The following is an 18615-nucleotide window of genomic DNA, read 5'->3' as shown; positions in this document are numbered from 1 at the left end:
CAAGTACTGAGTCCAGATGCCGCAACTACTGAAGCCCGTGTACCTGAGAGGCCTTGCTCTGAGCAAGCCACTCAATGAGATGCCCACCCGTCACAATTAGCAGCCTCTGTTCAGTGCAACTAGAGAAAGCTCGGGCAGCATGAAGACCCAGCATAGCCAATAAATAAACAAAATCACACACACACACACACACACACACGTAAATATTTTGATGAGCCAGTGGATGTTGGCAATCTGATCTCTGGTTCCTCTGTCCTTTCTAAATCCAGCTTGCACGTCTGGAATTTTTCAGTTCACGTACTGTTGAATATATAAATCTGTCTGCCTTAAAAAAAAAAAAGGCAAATTTTTTTTTTTTTTAACAGAATTTCCCTGGTGGTCCAGGGGTCAACAGTCCATACTTCCAACACAGCGGGGTGTGAGTTCAATCACTGGACGGGGAACTAAGATCCCACCGGCCTTGCAGTGTGGCCAGAAAATGAAAAAACACGTTTTTAAAAAAGAGGCATTTTTATACCTCAAATTAAGCACGCCTGTTCTCTGCAAGGATGCCTTGATAAGTAGCTTTTGTGTACCAGGACTGTGGCTTCCATGACTCCAGGGAAGATAGTTTCAAAGCTCCAAATTAGCATACTATTATTATTATTTAACAAACAATGATCGTTATCAGCTCCTCCTCTCAAAGACAGCTGGCTTGCCTTCCAGACAGCGACGCTTCCAGAGACAAGGGTCCTCCACTGAAGAGTTCCCCTCCAAGAAGCAGTAAATAGAGGTCAAGGACACCAGCCAAGGACTTCACTATCTGAGCTGCCTCTTACCACCAGCTTACAGCGTCCCTTAATACGGGGGACGAGAGACCTTCAACTGTCATTCCCCACAACTCATTCATCTTGTACCGTTGGGAAAGCCAATTAGTCAACATAAGTGTGAGCGACTTCACTGGCAGATCCTCTCTCTTGTCATTAAACCTCCTTCTAAAGTGTTTAAAGGACCCTTTGAATATAGCTCCAAGGAAAGAAAGCAGCAGGCTACGCTTCCACCATCTGAGAAATTGCTTTGTAACACTTTCCTCCCAGCCGACGTGCACTCAAGACAGTTCAACAGACACCAACCGCTCTGTGCTAGGCACTGGGCTTGGCACGTAAAATACGTATTGTACTTTAAGTCGCTCAGTGGTGTCCGACTCTTTGTGAGCTCATGGACTGTATGTAGCCCTCCAGGCTCCTCTGCCCATGGGATTCTCCAGGCAAGAACACTGGAGTGGGTTGTCATTTCCTCCTCCAGGGGAGCTTCCCAACCCAGGGATCGAAGCCAGGTCTCCCGCATTGCAGGAGGTTTCTTTACCAGCTGAGCCACCTAGGAAGCCCAAGAATAGTGGAGTGGGTAGCCCATGCCTTCACCTGGGGATCCTCCCAACGCAGGGATTGAACCCAGGTCTCCTGCATTGTAGGCAGATTCTTTACCCGCTGAGCCACCAAGAGAAGCCCATGGAAAACAAAGATATATACCGATGAATAAGCTGGTAGATAAACATGCAAGCTCAAAAGGATATACTTATTTTATACTAAAGGAACATGCGTGATGCTAATAGGAACAGCCGCCAACTGATACCACTCCAGGGATGAAATTCAACTCATCATCACTTAGCCCTTAAGACTCTTCCTTCATCGATATCTCCTGAAGATTTGCTTATTTCGTTTACCATGGATGGACATTTGAGTGGGCTTCTTCTTTAAAAGTGAAAGTCGCTCAGTCTTGTCCCACTCTTTGCGACCCTGTGGACTATACAGTCCATGGAGTTCTCCAGGTCAGAATACTGGAGTGGGCTGCCATGCCCTTCCCCAGGGGATCTTGGAGGGATTATAAATAGTGCTGTTAAAAAAAATTCCTTTCCATGTCAATGTGGATGAAACGTGGATTTCTAAGCATGGAATTGCTCAGCCTTTAGGGTATACGTTCTACTTTAGGGGGGATGGCTCAGCAATTTTCCTTCCTGACCAATTTATACCCCGTGAGAGAGTTCCCGTTGCTCCACACCTTCACAAGCACCTGATGCTGTCTCATTTTTTTGTTTGTTTGTTTTAGATTCTGGTGGTTATATAGTCCTATCACACCGTGTTTTCAATCTGCCTTCTCCTGATGACTAATAAACTTCAGAAGTTTTTAATGTTTATTGGTTATTTTGATACTCTTTGGGCTTCCCTTGGGGCTCAGCTGGTCAAGAATACGCCTGCAATGCAGGAGAGCTGGACTCGATCCCTGGGGTTGGGAAGATTCCCCTGGAGAAGGGAAAGGCTACCCACTGCAGTATTCTGGCCTGCAGAATCCCACGGACTGTATAGTCTGTGGGGTCGCAAAGAGTCGGACTCAACTGAGTGACTTTCACTTAGACACTCTTCTTATTTTTATTATTATTGGTTTTATTTTGGGGTGCACCATGCAGCTTTCGGGATCTAACTTCCCTGACCAGGGATTGAACCCCAGGCCCACGGCAGTGTAAGAGCTGAGTCCTAACCACTGGACAGCTAAAGGGATTCCCTAAACAGTCTGACTGGAGAGTGTCTACTCGGGAACTTCCCTGGGAGTCCAGTGGTTAAGACTCTGTGCTTCCACTGCATGGGACACAGGTCAATGCTCTGGTTACAGAATTTAAGACCCCAGCTGGTGTAGTCAAAAAAAAAAGAAAGAAAGAAAGAAAGAAAAGTGTCTATTCAGGCCCATATTTCAATAGAGTTTTCTACATTTTTGATACTGACATATATTGTTTACATCCAGCATATATATATATGTATGTATGTATGTATGCATATACATACACATATTATATATATATTAATTTTTATATTTCTCACTCCTTTAAGTGAGTTTCTTTAAGGGGTTTTTAAGGGGCTTCTTTAAGTGAGCTTCCTTTAAGGGGCTTCCCTTATGGCTCAGCTGGTAAAGAATCCACCTGCAATGTGGGAGACCTGTGTTCAATTCCTGGGTTGGGAAGATCCGCTGGAGAAGGGATAGGCTACCCACTGCAGTATTCTTGGGCTTCCTTGGTGGCTCAGCTGGAAAAGAATCCGCCTGCAATGTGGGAGACTTGGGTTCAATCCCTGGGTTGGGAAGATCCCCTGGAGAAGGGAAAGGCTACTCACTCCAGTATTCTGGCCTTGAGAACCCCATGGGCTGTATAGTCCGTGGGGTGGCAAACAATCGGACACCACTGAGCGACTTTCGCTTCACTTCACTCTTTCAATGTTGTCTTTTGAGGAACAGAAGCTGTAAATATTTTTTGTTTTGATTGTGCTGTAATTTGAACCTCCCCGCCCATGAGTCCTCAAAAACACTCATCTTAGCCACAGTCTTTCAGGAACGCATCCATTAGCATTTCCTACAAATCGCAACTTGTATACTGGTTTGTTACAGCATCACACGGGGAACCTGATCTCCACCCCAGAAGGACTGTCTGTCTTCTTTATCACAGTAGGAGCATAATAACTCCTGGGTTTAACTTTTAATACATGTGAAGGCTTAAAACAACACTCGTTGTTACCATAAAAAGCAAATCAGCGGGAAGCTTACAATACTGGAAATCAGAGGATAATTTCATACCAAATGAATACCTCCTCCATGCACTAAAGGTAGTTTTTGTTCCATAGATAAATCCCAAATTTACCTGGATTACTCATCAGACTCTTGCATCAAGTGGCAGTCAATTTGCTTTTATTCACACATCTATCTGGGTTTGCCCCTAGGAAAGTGTAATTAGGAAGACGGTCACTCTTAAGATGGTTTCCCAGGTGGCTCTGCGGTAAAGAAGATGCCTGCCAGTGCAAGAGATGCAAGCTCAAACCCTGGCTTGGGAAGATCCCCTGGAGAAGGAAAGGGCAACCCAGTCCAGGATTCTTGCCTGGGAAATCCCAAGGACAGAGGAGCCTGGTGGGGCGGGGGTGGCGGGCTACAGTCCACGAGGTTTGCAAAAGAGTCAGAGGTGACCAAGCAACTATACCGACCACAGCAAGCTCTTGAAATGCTAGATCAAGGAAGACCTTCAGCTTAGCTTTTCACCATCAGGATGCTCGAGAGCTCATTTGACAGGGAAAGTATCCAGCTGGTGCAGTAGTGAAGAGAGAAAGGAAAAAATGAAGGATGGTATCATCTTGGGTAGCATAAAAAATAAAGGCTGAGCATAGTACCGATGCTGGGGAGGTCGAGGATCTGGGTGGGAAGACATGACAGGCGGTTTTAAAATTTTATTTTTCCTTTTTGGCTGTGTCATGTCGCATATGGGATCTCAGTTCCCCAACCGGGGATCAAACCAAGCACCCCCCTGCAACAGAGGCTCAGAGCCTTAACTACTAGACCACCAGGGAAGTCTTATAAAGACAAGCAACTGATAAGAGAAAAGAACGACTGTTGATTACTAGCCCTCATCACTTCCCCAGAACAGGTGTCCAAGAGGGGTGATCGATCACTCAGGGCTTACGGAACAGGGGTGATCGCTGGGTTTACAGAGTCGGCGAATGCAGAAAAGAAGGGCTGGCTTACATCAGAGGATGATAAACTCTGGTAACTGACCAGAGAGAGAGAGAAACTTCAGGACAAGGTGAGGTTTATGGGATGAAAGGGAGGGTATTAAGACAGTTTTACAAATGTCTAATACTCTCCAACTTTTGATCTTGGCGTAACCCCTAGACAACAGCTGTGGCCGGCTATGCCTGGATTAGCCTTCACCAAGAAAAGAGTCGTGCGCGGATGTGAGAGCTGGACCGCAAAGAAGGCTGAGCACAGAAGAATTGAGGCTTTCAAACTGAGGTGCTGGAGAAGACTCATGAGAGTCCCCTGGACTGCAAGGAGATCCAACCAGTCCATCCTAAACGAAATCGATCTTGAAGATTTCATTGGAAGGACGGATGCTGAAGCTGAAACACCAATACTCTGGCCACCTGACGCGAAGAAGTGGAAAAGAATATTGAGGGCAGGAGGAGAAGGGGACAACAGAGGATGAGATGACTGGATGGCATCACCGACTCGATGGACATGCGTTTGAGCAAACTCCGGGAGTTGGTGATGGACAGGGAGGCCTAGCGTGCTGCAGTCCATGGGGTCGCAGAGAGCCAGACATGACTCAGAGACTGAACAACAACATCTCCTTTCTGGGCATGCTTCTCCTCCTCCTCTTCAGGAGTATCTGTCCACGGGGGAGAGATTCCAGATGCTCATACTGGGGTCCACCTATCTCCTGCCTCATAAGGGCCTAGTCAGTGGTCAGGTTCCCAAGGCACAGTTTGAGACCAAAAAGGACCCTGCAGGGTTCCTGGGTACCAGGCCTTTCTGGGTCCCCCCAACCCCCAATTTCTTTGATTATAGGACACAGCCTTCATTCAGCCTGAGGTAGGAGATGGATGGGCTCCAGGTTAGGCATTTACAGACAGCCTGCTGTTTGCATTTCCTGAGACAGGATATAGCTGGGTTCCAGTTGGGGCATTTACAGTTAGCCTCCTAATGGCCCCTTGGAAATGGAAGTAACAACAGAAGAAGGGTAAATGGCCAGCCTTTGTCTCTTGCAAACACCTCAAGGTAAGAGTTACCAGCAAAGACAAAGAGGGGGCAAAACGTAGTCTGAGTAAAGGATTAAGGGGTCTCCGTGCCCCCTCTGTCCTCTTTTGGGACAAAGGAGACACTACACAGATGTGGAAAGGCTCCTTGAGGGTCAAAAGTTAGGGGTCAAGGCCAGCCTATAATGAGTCATGTTCCTCCCAGAAGCCTTCACTGCAAGATCCATCTTGGCTCGGGGGTGCGTCGGCACCCAGGGGAGGATCCCAGGGTGGGTCGGGTGTGGACAGAGAAACCAGACACTTGGCCGGAAGGAAGACAAACCAGATACTTGGCCGGAAGGAAGACAAAGACCCGGAAGAACTGACCTATATAAATACATGACTCAACCACCTCTGTGCACTCTGGTTCTCGAGGGCGGATGCCCACAACCTTTCTCTCTGGGTGTGTGCCTCTCTGTCTTGCTCTAAAACTAAACGAGCTGCTTTGTTTGTGGCCTCCCACTTGTTGCTGTCTCAAAGAATCAATGTTGCACCCGCATTGACAGTTTCGGCCTCCGTGATAACCGCATTTTTCACCGGGGTGGGGGTTAGAGATCCAGGGAGAAACAGCTCCGAGCCTCTCAGCCCTTGCTGGTCTGGTGGCTGGGATTCCTGTTTTTTCATCCAGGCTGCCCAGGTTCGATTCCCGGGCAGCAGAAATCAAGATCTGGCTTCGGGCCACTGCTCACTGCCCAAGATTGAAACGACCTGAGTTTGAGTTCCAAAGGGCAGATCAAAGCCGTGGCTAATTAGGGAAGGGAAGGGATGGGAGACCAGGAAGGAATAAAGAGCCAAGAGCAGGCTTGAGGCATCGTCCTGGTTCCCCATCATGGGATGCACACGACGATACCTTTGAGCTATTTTGCAGATACTGAAACCCCCTCCAGATGGAACAGGTTGACGACTAATGATGGTATGCCCTCCACACGCGTGTAAACCCCAGACCACTTGGACCTCAACGTTGATGATGCTAACTCCCAGTTACCTCACCAGCAACCCGTCAAAGGAAGGTCCACCAGCTGATCATGCCCTCTTTGAACCATTATTGCATAGCCACGCATTCCGTGGAAACAAACTCACTTAGGACAGTGCAGATCGTGGAGCGCAGTTGATTACACCGGTGGGCCTCAGGCAGAGTCTCTCCTCTTAGCCAAGGACCCCAACCAGTTTTTGTGAAAACCTTATATACCCTAAGTGTACGTGCCCAAACCCGCCTCCCCAAATGCCCCGAAACTAGTCTGAACGAAGGAAAAGAAAGATCAAAGTTAACCTGTGATTCGTATGCCTTAAGCCTAAGTAGTGAACAGTGGACAATTATCAATAGGCCTGTGGTCATACCCCAATAAGCAGAATAGAATGTTTGACTCTATTCAGTTACACAGATGATTAGGTTATTCTTTTAGGTGACGGAGAGTCTAGGTAAGAGTTGTGGGGCTCTTTCGTGGTGGGGGCCGGGGGCTTGGTTTTCCAGTTGGTATGTTGTTTCCATAGATACTGGGCATAGAGCTCAAAGTCCACAGTCCGGCCCAAGATGTGGTCCTGCTTTCGAGATAGAGCCTGTTCTGTCTGTTTCCTCCTTCAGTATGATGAAACTTCTCACTATCGTCTCCAAGTAGGCACACATAGATTTTTCAAGGCAGGAGCCCGCTGTATCCCCCCTTTGCCTGACCCAGCAATAAAAGCCTCTCTTTTCTCTCTCCTTCACCCGAAACTCTGTCTCTGACGTTTGATTTGGCACCGGTGTACAGAAAAGCTAAGCTGTCAGCATCCGTTTCCGACCGCTTTTGACCAATTGGAGGCATCAGTGAGGGGCTTCCCTGGTGGTCCGTAGGTAAAGAATTTTCCTGTATTGCAGGAGACCCAGGTTCAATCCCTGGGTTGGGGGAAGATCCCCTGGACAAGGGAATGGCAGCCAACTCCAGTATTGCTGCCTGGAGACTCCCACGGACAGAGGAGCCTGGCGGGCTACAGTCCAGGGGGTCGCAGGTGTCAGACACGACTGAGCGACCAAAAGACCATCTCTGGGCACCAGGGAAACTGCTTCTAAAGCTCCTCTTCCATTTTCACCAGGGAAGAAGCCCTTTGGCGTGCCCACTCAAGACTGTAGGTAGCTGCCCTCTTGATTCCTGCAAAACGACCCCTCTTTCTGTTGGGGATATAGGAAGCTCTTAAAGAGAAGCGCCGGCCCAAGTAACAGACAAAAATAGCTCAAACCCGAGTGCTTCATGACAGTTTTGCAAGAGCCTTGAAACGGTTTCAATTATACAGTAGCGCAGGTTTCCCGAGAAGTGGGGCAATTTGTACTGAGCTATTCTCTGATGTCAGATTATAGTACAAGCAAAGCAATTAGCTTGAAAGGGCTTCGGAGGACCAGGGTGGAACAAAGGTAAGCTATCCAGAGACAGGAAGGCAGTCTTCAGGATGCAGAGGCAAAGTCCATGGGCAACAATCAATAGCCTGTACTTGGGTCAACAATAGATGGATTTGCATAATTGTAGCCTCAAATCTTAGGTTCCCGGGTGAAGCCTGTGGTTGAGTTCTGTGCTTCCTAGGAAAGAAGCTGCTGACCAAACGCCCAACCCCATCCCACCCCTCAGCCATGGACAATCCAAGAGCTATGAGCTGTTTTCCCCACATAAATGGCATTATTTCAGGGACATCCCTGGTGCTCCAGTGGCTAAGACTTCGCGCTCCCAACGCAAAGGGCCAGGGTTCAATCCCTGGTCAGGGAACTAGATCCCACGTTGTTGTTCAGTCACTCAGTTGTGTCCAACTCTTTGCGACCCCATGGACGGCAGCACACCAGGCCTCCCTGTCCATCACCAACTCCCGGAGTTCACTCAAACTCATGTCCATGGAGTTGGTGATGCCATCCAACCATCTCATCCTCTGTCGTCCCCTTCTCCTCCTGCCTTCAATCTTTACCAGCACCAGGGTCTTTTCTAATGAGTCAGTTCTTCGCATCAGGTGCCCAAAGCACTGGAGCTTCATCTTCAGCATCAGTCCCTCCAATGAATATTCAGGGTTGATTTCCCTTAGGGTGGACTGGCTTGATCTCCTTGCTGTCCAAGGGACTCAAGAATTTTCTCCAGCACCACAGTTTGAAGGCATCAATATTTTGGCACTCATTCTTGTTTATGGACCAACTCTCACATCTGTACGTGACTGCTGGAAAAACCATAGCTTTGACTAGGTGGACCTTTGCTGGCAAAGTGATGTCTCTGCTTTTTAATACACTGTCTAGGTTGGTCATAGCTTTTCTTCCAAACAGCAAGCGACTTTTAATTTCATGGCTGCAGTCACCATCTGCAATGATATTGAAGTCCAAGAAAATAACACCTGTCCCTCTTTTCACTTTCTCCCCTTCTATTTGCCATGAAGTGATGGGACCAGATGCCATGATCTTAGCTTCCTGAAAGCTGAGTTTTAAGCCAGCTCTTTCAGTCTCCTGATTCACTTTCACCAAGAGGCTCTTTAGTTCCTCTTCGCTTTCTGCCATGAGAGGGGTACATCTGCATATCTGAGGTCATTGCTGACTGTGGCTCAGATCATGAGCTCCCTTTTGCAAAATTCAGGCTCAAATTGAGAACAGGAGTGAAAACCACTACACCACTCAGGTATGACCTAAATCAAATACCTTATGGTTGATTATACAGAGCAGGCAACAAATAGATTAAAGAGACTAGATCTGATAGACAGAGTGTCTGAAGAACTACGGACAAAGGTTTATAATGTTGTACGGGAGGTGGTAACCAAAACCATCCCCAAGAAAAAGAAATACAAAATGTCAAAATGGCTGTCTGAGGAGGCCTTACAAATAGCTGAGCAAAGAGGAGAAGCGAAGGGCAAAGGAGAAAGGGAAAGATAAACCCAACTGAATAAAGAGTTCCAGAGAATAGCAAGGAGAGATAAGAAAGCCTTCCTCAGGGATCAGTGCAAAGAAGTAAAAGAAAACAACAGAATGGGAAAGACCAGAGATCTCTTCAGGAAAATTAGAGACACCAAGGGAATATTTCATGCAAAGATGGGCACAATAAAGGACAGAAATGGTATGGACCTATTAGAAGTAGAAGATGTTAAGAAGAGGCAAGAATACACAGAGGAACTATACAAAAAAGATCTTCCCGACCCAGATAACCATGAAGGTGTGATCACTCACCTAGAGCCAGACATCTTGGAATGCAAAGTCAAGTGGGCCTTAAGAAGCATCACTATGAACAAAGCTAGTGGAGGTGATGGAATTATAGCTGAGCTATTTCTACTCCTAAAAGATGATGCTGTTAAAGTGCTGCACTCAATATGCATTTCATGCAAAGAAGGGCACAATAAAGGTCGGATATCACGTACTGCAACTAAAAGGTCCTGCATGCCCCAACTAAGACTTGAAGCAGCCAAATACATTAATAAAATAAATTTTAAAAAGAGCAAGTTGTTGTTATTTAACATGTACACATACTTTGGGACTTACAGGGAAGCTGTTCAAACCAGTAGACACTTAAGTCATTTCTGATAACCATCGTATGCATGCTTTGAAAGAGAAAAGAGAGAAAGTGAAGTCGCTCAGTCGTGTCTGACTCTTTGCAACCCCATGGACTGTAGACCACCAGGCTCCTCCGCCTATGGAATTTTCCAGGCAAGAATACTGGAGTGGGTTGCTATTTCCTTCTCCAGGGGATCTTCCTGAGCTGGGGATTGAACCTGGGTCTCCCGCATTGCAAGCAGATACTTTACCATCTGAGCCATCAGGGAAGCCCATTCATGCTTTGAACACATTCAAAATCTACTTGACTTTCAAGCCTATCATATCATATTGATTTCATCCCTTAATCTTTACTAAGGGTAAATGAAGACTGTTGAAGATGACTACCGTAAATCTGGGGGGCAGGGAAAACAACTAAGCAAGTCTTAAGATTTATGTCACCGTGTACTTTTTGTGTAGAATAGATCTTTATCAAATGGCAGATCTTTATCAAACGCACAGAGAAATCAATTCAGTAAAGTAGCAGCATTCTTCTTCGTAGGATCCAAGCAGGAGGGAAAGATGAGATGTTTAGCATACTGACGGTGAGGACGTTTGAAAAGAGATGGAAAAAGACCAACGTTCCTATGAAAGAAAGCGCTGCTTGGAGGAAGCTAAGTAAGACAAGGCTTCTCAGGGGACGCCGTGGTAAAGAATCTAGCTGCCAAGCAGGAGATGCGGGTTCGACCCCTGTGTCGGGAAGATCTCTTGGAAGAGGGAAGGACAACCCACTCCAGTATTGTTGCCTGGAGAATTCCATGGACAGAGGAGCCTGGCGGGCTACAGCCCATGGGGTTGCAAAGAGTCGGACACGACTTAGTGACGGAACACAAGTAAGATGGAGGAGTTAGGCAACCGGAATTCACTTGGCGTTGAAAGGAGTTAGATTTTTGTGCTATGTTTTTACCGGTTAAATCAAGCCCTTCATAAAAACTTCAAAGCCCCAGCGATATTACAGGGAAGAGACACGGAGAGCTTTTGGGCCCTGAAGGTACCTATTTCCAGGTGTTCTGCATAGCCGTTTGCAGGGCATCTGGCTACTCCGTTTTATCTGTTCCCATGTACCATCCACCCGTATCACTGGGGGTATCAATGAGGGATGTCAAGGAACACGCCCTTCATTCTTCATCAAGGCCTTTGTCTGCATAGGCAGTGCTGTCTTCTGTTTCCCCACTGACTTGTTCACCTCTGGGTTTGGTTTAGAGAGAGCAGCGTCTCACCCACCACAGACATTCCTTTAAGCGAAAACAAGGAAGAAGGGACTTCTCTACTGGTCCAGGGGCTCAGACGCCAAGCTACAAATGAGCAGGGGGCCCGGTCTGATCCCCGGCTGGGTGGTACTAGTGGTGAAGAACCCACCTGCCAAGGCAGGAGACATAAGACACAGGGCTTCGATCCCTGGGTTGGGAAGACCCCCTGGAAAAGGAAGTGATAACCCACTCCTATATTCCTGCCTGGGAAGTCCCAGTGGACAGAGGAACCTGGCAGGCTAGAGTCCACGGGGTCACAAAGAGTCAGACACAACTCAAGCGACTTAGCACACACACACAGGGAACTAGAGTCCATATGCCACAACTCAAGAGTTTACACGTCGCAATGATCAAAGATCCTGTGTGCTGCAACTAAGAGCTGGCACGGCCAAATGAATCACTATTTTTTAAAAATTCAGGGAAGAAATTTTGCTGCCTCCTCCATCCCCAAGGTCTACTTCCTGGCAGTGGGGAACCGGGGCATCAGTCACCAGAGATCAAGTTAGGACCAAGTTCCTTGGCACAGGCCAGCGGCCCCGTTAAACACTCAAGAGTTCCAAAGACTGGCAAATCCCATCCGGGAGAAGCCCTATTGTGTCCTGGAATCGGCAGAACATTCACCAGGGAAGCTGTTTCTAATCCTACCCTTTCATAACCCTAGTTGAGACAGGACTCTGAGAGAATGTAGGAAAGGAAACAGACTTCTGGAGAAGGTTCCATGACATGAAGACCTGGCTTTTGAGGGGCCTCTGAGCTATTTATGGACTTCCCAGGTGCCTCAATGGGTAAAGAATAAGCCTGCAATGCAGGAGACCTGGGTTTGATCCCTGGGTTGGGAAGATCCGCTGGAGGACGGAATGGCCATCCATTTCAGGATTCTTGCCTGGAGGATCCCTTGGACAGAGAGGAGCATGGTGGGGCTACAGTCCATGGAGTCACAAAGGGCCAGACACGACTAAGTAATTAAGCCACCACTCAAGGTGCAGACACTGGGTCATGAAATGAAGGGGAGTGATAGAAAAGACAAATTCTATCTCATGTCATCGTCTTCGCATCCTTGTGAAGTGAAGTCGCTCAGTCGTGTCCGACTCTTTGCAGCCCCGTGGACTGCAGCCTCCCAGGCTCCTCCGTCCATGGAATTCTCCAGGAAAGACTACTGGAGTGGGTTGCCATTCCCTTCTCCAGGGGATCTTCCCAACCCAGGGACTGAACCCAGGTCTCACACTTTGCAGGCATATGCTTTACCCTCTGAGCCACCCGGGAGGCCCATTCTTTGCAGAACTATGCAGAACTAGCATTCTTTAAGGGATCATTAAATTGTCTCTCTCTCCAAGGCGATACAATCATTTAATTTACATCAACAAAAGCTTTGAGTCAGCTAAACTTTTTTCCTGAGTTTGACACAAATAATTCAAGCTTTTTCAACCTGCATCTCTGTTCAAAGAAATAGTTCTCTTTATGTCAAATGAGATTTCTTAAAAAAGAACGCCAGTTTCTTTGTCCAGATGACACAATCCTAGCTCATTTTATACTCTTTTTTTTCCCCTTTATCCTCTTAAAATGACTATTATTTTTAAAATGAGACGGGTACAACGCCATGCTGTGAAACAAATGCTGTCAATAGACATTATTATCACAAAACAGGAATGTAAGAAAAAAAGTTGATGGTGAGATCTACAGCTTGCTTAAAAACAGTAGCAAAAAATAGTTCAAAGCTTATGCTGTTTGTTGCTGGCTGTTTTGTGGGAAAACGTTTTATCTGCCCCCAAACTATGCAGCTTGGGCTTATTTCTATTGTGTTTGTTGTCAGATTTTTGTCTACTGGATTTCTTAAAATTCAAAAGAGGATTATACTACATTTATAATTGCACCTATAAATATGCTAGCTGAAAGCTTTTATTTTCTGCCTCCCTTGGGGGATAAAAGACATCACTTGGAGGATATTCTCTGCATAAATTCATATTTTCTTCTATTTTTTCTACTGAGATCAACTCTTCCCTCTTTCCATCAGGCCTGTCTTCATCTTCCCCTTTTTGGTCATGATCCTAATTTTACTTGAGTCCTCAACCGTCTGTACCGAAATGACAGCTGTGTTTAATATTGGAATATCAACATGTCAAAATAGCTTCACTCCAAAAAAGATGACATTTCTGTGTACTGACTTTGGAGAGTCAGCTCTGAGTGCCATTTATTTTTTAATCTAGTGATATCGGGAGTGTTTATAAATGCTCAAGAGTTTTTTCTTTCTTTCTTTCTTTCTTTTTTTTTGGCTTCCTGTTGAATCTTAGTTCCCTGACCGGGGATCAAACCTGCACCCCTACATTGGAAGGTGAAGACTTAACTATTGGACCACCAGGGAAGTTTCCTCAGGATGCCTTTAACTATAGTTCCTTCTTGCTCAGACATAACCAGGAACTGTGTACCATCCTCAGAGATCTCAGGGTTTGTGATATGATGAAACCCATTGTGGTCGTATATTAAACAAGAAAGGACTCAACTACTTAAGAACTCATAATGTCAAGAGCTTTGATAACCTCCCAGGAAAAGATGCTTTAAAACAGGATTTATTTTTTTAAAGATTAAAATTAAAACAGGATTGTTTTTTTAAAGATTAAAATTTAAAAAAAAAATGAACCGTTTTTAAAGTCTCTGTTGAATTTGTTACAACATTGCTTCTCTTTTTATGTTTCCGGTCTGTGAGGCATGTGTCATTTTAGCTGCCTGACCAGGGATCAAGCCATCACCCCCTCCACTAGAAGATGAAGTCCCAACCACTGGACCTGTTTGGGGGAAGTTCCCCCCCACCCAAATAGGATTTCTCATGGGTGGTAACCTCTGAGACCAGGCGGAGATTTTGGAATGTCCACTTATGCCCTGCGAGTTACATGCAACTAAATGCTGACCTTAAACTCATCATCCACAGAAAGCATTACAGACTGTTCCCTTCCTTCACAATTTCCCCCAAAGACACTGCAGGCACAGTAAGCTAGGTCGCAGGACAGTGTCTACTCTAAAATCTCACTGGTGTAGGGACTTGCCTGGTGGCCCAGTGGTTAAGACTTCGCCTTCCAGTGCAAGGGGTGTGAGTTTGATCGCTGGGCGGGGAGCTAAGATCTCACATGCCTTGCAGCCAAAGAATTAAAAAAGAAAACAAACCCCACTGAAGAACAACAACAACAAAAAAACACAAAACCCACTGAAGAAATATTGTAACAAAATTAATAAAGACTTCTAAAATGGTTCACATAAAAAAAAAATCTTAAAATCTCACTGGTGCAGATCGCTTACTTCTTCCTCATTCTCTCTCCCCAGTGTGGTTGGCAGACAGGTTCAGCTCATCCTTGTGACTCACAGACCTGACCGATGGAGGCTCTGCGATCTCACGATGCCCACCTTGCAAAATGAGGCTCGGTAACAGAAGGACGACTAAAGAGGCAGGCAGAGGTGATGAGCTCAGCCCAGAAGTGGTGTCTGTCATCAAGTCTCCCATGTGTTGCCATCACGAAAAGCCTGAACTAGTCACCTGAGCAAATGTACCTCCAAAGGCACGGACTTCTCCCTGCAGAAGTAGAGGAGAAGCCACATGTAGGAATATTTATAACGCCTACCCCGATGCTGGGAAAGACAGAAGGCAAAAGGAAAAGAGGGCGACAGAGGATGAGATGGTTGGATGGCATCATCAACAGACATGAGTTTGAGCAGACTCAGAGAGATAGTGATGGACAGGGAAGCCTGGCGTGCGGCGGTCCCTGGGGTCCCAAAGACTCGGACAGAACAGAGCAAGTGAACACCACCACTTGGGGGGAAGGAGAATTCAGCACGTCTGTACCACAATAGCAAAAATAAAACATGAGCACCCCGAAGTCCCTCACTTCAGGGCAAGGGTGGGATGACTTGAGAGATTGTCGTTGAACACGTATATTACCATATGCGAAATAGATCACCAGGGCAAGTTTGATGCATGAAGCGGGGTACCCAAAGCTGCTGCTCTGGGACAACCTAGAGGGATGGGGTGGGGAGGGAGGTGGGAGGGGGGTTCAGGATGGGGGGGAACACAGGTATCCCTGTGGCCGATGCATGTTGATGTATGACAAAAAAAAAATCATCACAATATCGTAATTATTCTCCAAATAAAATTAATAAATTATTTTTAAAACAACAACAACAAAGGATCAGTCACCTCTGAATTAATATAATTCACTTATACCAAGAGATGCTGAACCGTGCAAAATGGCCATGGCTGAATCTCGGCGATGCCATATTACAATCCGGCATAACAATATTTAGGGAAGGGTGGAAATGAGTCTAAAGTCATCTTCATTAATTAAATGCATCAGATCCTGCATTTCAGGAAAGCTCTGGAGAGACAGCGGCGACTTTATAAGGGAGAAGGCTGAAAATAATGAATCTCACTCTCCACCTCCTTCTTGAGAAACTGTGCGCTGGCTCATGTTTGTTTTAAGAACACCACATTTTGTGACCGCCGCCAGGAAGGTGAGACGAGACAGGGACAAAAATCTAGGAGTGCGTTGTTGATTTTCTTACAATTTCCCATCTCCATCTCCTTTTCTTAGTGGACGCAGCGTGATCTGCTTCATGCAGAAAGTTCCATCCCAACGGGGATGTTTTTCCCAGCCCAGCTGTGTTGAGATTGGGTACTGCGGTGACTGAAGCAATATAACGCTTGTGGGATTACAGACGTGGACAAGAGCTCTTCAGGAGAAGATGGAACTCAGTTGGACACAGATTATAGGATCTGTTTTCAGAGGATAAACCATGTTTTGACCATCTCATTCAACGTCATGTAATACTGAAACTGGAACGATACAAGGAAGATTAGCATGGCCCCTGGGCAAGCATGGTACGGAAATTCGAAATTCGTGAGACGTTATATTAAAAAAAAAAGTTACGGCATGAAACATTTCCCCCCAAAAGGTATTCAAATTATAATAGCAACTGCATCATTTTTTTTTAACACCATCTGATCTCAGAATTGTTACTGAAAACAAATATATATCTCAAAAGAAACAAAGTCGCAAAAGATGTCAGGCAAGGTTTGCTTTTATCATACTCTATGCTAAGTCACTTCAGTCGTGTCCGACTCTGTGACCCCATAGACGGCAGCCCACCAGGCTCCCCCGTCCCTGGGATTCTCCAGGCAAGGACACTGGAGTGGGTTGCCATTTCCTTCTCCAGTGCGTGAAAGTGAAAAGTGAAAGTGAAGTCGCTCAGTCGTGCCCGACTCTTTGCGATCCCATGGACTGCAGCCTACCAGGCTCCTACGTACATGGGATTTTTCCAGGCAAGAGTACTGGAGTGGGCTGCCATTGCCTTCTCCGACCATACTCTATAAACATTAGCATTTTGAGATGAACAAATTCACATGCAAAACTCAGGCGCTTTGCATGGATTGTGACATTGTGCCCAGATGATGCAAATTAAGATCGCCCGGTTAATCCTGCTGGTATTTATAATCTTTTGGTGCAAAAGGTCAGCATCTTCTGCTGTGTTTTTTTGATGTTGAGGGTCCAAAGAGGTATGCAGGGTTGACATATTACAAGTTGACACTTTGTAGTGCAAATCCCTAAGGAGGTATCAGTTTATAGGTTTATTAGACAGGTTTTTTCCTATATATCAAGGCCTTCTCTTGTGGCTCAGCTGGTAAAGAATCTGCCTGCAATGCAAGAGACCTGGGTTTGATCTCTGGGTCAGGAAGATCCCCTGGCGAAGGGACAGGCTACCCACTCCAGCATTCCTGGGCTTCCCTTGTGGCTCAGCTGGTAAAGAATCCGCCTGCAATGTGGGAGACCCCGGTTCGATCCCTGGGTTTGGAAGATGCCGTGGAGAAGGGAAAGGCTACCCACTCCAGTAGGCTGGCCTGGAGAATCCCATGGACTGCATGGGACTATGCAGTCCATGGGGTCGTAAAGAGTCGGACACGACTGAGCGACTTTCACTTTTTCACTTCTCTTTCTCATACCGGTTTTTCCATGTATCAAAAGGCCTATGCCTAGGGTTATGCAGTAGATGCTTGTGGAGCTATCAACCAAAAACAAAAATAAAATACGTGGAAGGAGAGGAAAAGTTGCTTTACTTGCCTTAGTTGTCCCTATTAAGGGATGGTTGAAGTCAACACCTTCCTGGGCTTGCAGACGAAAAGACACACAGATACGTGGGTGGACTTCATGTCGATTTCTAATCTTTTTTAACATAGACATCCTTTGACTCAAGATGGACCCTAGAGACGGTCATACAGAGTGAAGCAGGACACAAAGAGAAAAACAAATATCGCACATACAGGGAAACTAGAAAAATGGTACTGATGATTCTATTTGCTATGCAGAAATAGAGATAGGGAGGTCGAGAACACACACAGGGACACCAGGAGGGTAAAGAGTGGGTGGAAGGAATTGGGAGGTTGGGGTTGACACATACACACCCTGGATAAGTATGCATAAAACAGGTCACTGATGAGGACCCACTGCATAGCACAGGGAACTCTCACTGAAGAGATGCACATTCTGTGCTGATTTAAATGGGAAGGAAATCCCCCCAAAATAGGGGATACGTGGATACGGATGGCTGACTCACTTGGCTGTAGAGCAGAAAATAACACAAATGTTGTAACGCAACCACACTCCAGTAAAAATTAAAACTAAGAAAGAAATAACAAGCTATTCTGTTCTGCAAACAGAAACGACACAGCGAACTTGAAAGGACTGATGAGACGCGCTCATCAACGTGGCACGTTTGCCAATGTATTTTAGGTAATGAATCTCTCAGTAACGACTGAGTCCCCAGCACATTTGTGTGACCGGACCAACGTCCCCTAATGACTCGGTCCAGTGGAAATGGCTAAAATAATGTGAATTCCTATATGACGGTTTCTGGCATCACTGGTTTTGCAAAACCTGAAACCATGTGTATGATCAGGCCAGGAGAGGAATACTTACAACAAGTATTTTTCACTGCATTCTTCTTTTTTTCTTTTTTTTTTTCACTGCAGTCTTCTTGAAGCATTACTGTTTCAGAGACTGGGCAACTTCTGAAATATATCTCCAACTCCCAGTGTCTTTTCAGTCAATATGTTGATATCTTGCATTCACTTTTTGTTCTTAATTGCATGCATTCCTTAGTATCTATGTTCACTGATTGACTTTCCCACACACACAAAAATTATTTTATGTGTATTTTCGATTATGTATAGTCAGTGACCGACCTTCCTATAAAATACCTTTCCTAAGATTAAAAATGATCTTTGTGA

General features: G+C 45.9%; 1 non-coding gene across 1 annotated transcript; it reads left to right on the top strand.

Moving 5' to 3' along the window:
* The first annotated feature begins 16142 nt into the window (after positions 1-16142).
* LOC122436158 lies at positions 16143-16244 on the top strand. Its single transcript, XR_006267920.1, has one exon. It is a non-coding gene; the product is annotated as a U6 spliceosomal RNA (small nuclear RNA).
* Positions 16245-18615: the final 2371 nt, after the last annotated feature.

Source organism: Cervus canadensis, chromosome X (genome assembly GCF_019320065.1).
Source record: "Cervus canadensis isolate Bull #8, Minnesota chromosome X, ASM1932006v1, whole genome shotgun sequence".
Classification (NCBI taxonomy): domain Eukaryota; kingdom Metazoa; phylum Chordata; class Mammalia; order Artiodactyla; family Cervidae; genus Cervus; species Cervus canadensis.
Note: the sequence above shows the minus strand (reverse complement) of the source record. Positions and strands in the feature narration are given on the sequence as shown.